Source organism: Schistocerca cancellata, chromosome 4 (assembly GCF_023864275.1).
Source record: "Schistocerca cancellata isolate TAMUIC-IGC-003103 chromosome 4, iqSchCanc2.1, whole genome shotgun sequence".
Classification (NCBI taxonomy): Eukaryota; Metazoa; Arthropoda; class Insecta; order Orthoptera; family Acrididae; genus Schistocerca; species Schistocerca cancellata.
Genome location: NC_064629.1, coordinates 846,299,448 through 846,300,980, shown reverse-complemented (window position 1 = coordinate 846,300,980; position 1,533 = coordinate 846,299,448). Strand labels below are relative to the sequence as shown.

Sequence of the window (1,533 nt, the reverse complement as noted above, 5' to 3'; positions counted from 1 at the left end):
AAGCTGCAGGACTGTATGGAATAATTCCCTGAATTTATAAAACACATAGGGGGACATGTTAGAACTTGGCTGAGGAAGTTCTACAATGATATACTCAAGACCGGAAGGGTGCCTCAACAGTTCAAGATCGCACACACATTAGCAATCCTCAGATCTGGAAAGACAGGACGTGACCCCTGAAGTTACCGACCAGTTGCACTGCTGAGTGTATGCTTCGAGCTACTGAAACAACTTCATCCGTAACAGAATACAAGGAATAATAAGCAACACAACTCCAACATATCAGGCTGGGTTCAGAAGTAAGCGGAGCTGCTGCGAGCAGGTCCTAACCTTGTCATCCTACCTTGAGACTGGATTCCTAAAGAAACTGAAGACATCAGTGGCCTTGGTTGACCTGTCAGCAGCATATTACTCCGTGTGGCTAGATGGACTCCTGCTTAAGTTAAGAAGCATGTCCCAAGTAAGAAACTGACGACACTTCTGTAAAATATGTTAACCAACCGTTACTTCAAGTTTAGCTTTAGTCAAAAACAGAGAAAGTCATTTACCTTGAAAAATGGGCTCCCCCAGGGGTCCGTCCTAGCACCCCTACTTTTCAATCTGTAGACCAGTGACATGCCAAACACCGCTAGCGAAAAGTTTTGCTGTGCCGATAACCTTGCCATAGCCGTACAAACCAGCACACTTGAGGAAGGAGAAGCTCTGTTATGAGACCCACATTCCCAACTTATTGTCCCTCAATATATTCATAGAGCCCATGCTCATTATACTTATTACTCGCTGAGTTTGCCGATTCCCGTAAGAGTTCGGGCGCTGTTAGTGCATCTGCAGTGAGAGACTGGTCTTGCAATGATACCAGAAACTGGGAAAAGAACGTAAATCGTTTTCTACTTCCTGACAGCACCTCGCTGCGCTTTGATTGCTGGGTCTTCTGACTACGGAAGGCTAATCTTGTTCTTACTGAAGGTATTCGCTTCGAGAATATATCTGTATTATCAATCCGTCGTCAGGCCACGAGTGGCCTACCGGGAACATCCGACCGCGGTGTCATCCTTGGTGGAGGATGCGGATACGAGGGGCGTGGGGTCAGCACACCGCTCTCCCGGTTTTAAGATGGTATTCTTGACCGAAGCCGCTACTGTTCGGTCGAGTAGCTACTCAATTGGCATCACGAGGCTGAGTGAACCCCGGAAAATGGCAACAGCGCATGGTGGCGTGGATGGTCACCCATCCAAGTGCCGACCACGCCCGACAGCGCTTAACTTCGGTGATCTCACGGGAACCGGTGTATCCACTGCGGCAAGGCCTTTGCCGAGAATATATCTATATTACAAGAGATTTTCCGTGGACTTGATGGGATAACCCCCTAGACATTTAGCAAAAGAAGCGATATTCCACCACCTGGGAAAGTAGCTTACTGAAGAGGGATGCAGCAGTATACTGCACATCTTTCTGCGCAAGAGTCAAGGAAGTGCGATCCAAATGCAGATTGGATTTCTGCCGAGCATTAACTCAGTGAAAGCTGCTAATTCT

At 47.6% G+C, this 1,533-nt stretch overlaps 1 pseudogene; it reads right to left on the bottom strand.

The window, feature by feature from the left end:
- Nucleotides 1–1,195: 1,195 nt before the first annotated feature.
- On the bottom strand, nt 1,196–1,313 carry LOC126185997 (5S ribosomal RNA; annotated as a pseudogene).
- Between the last annotated feature and the right edge of the window lie 220 nt (nt 1,314–1,533).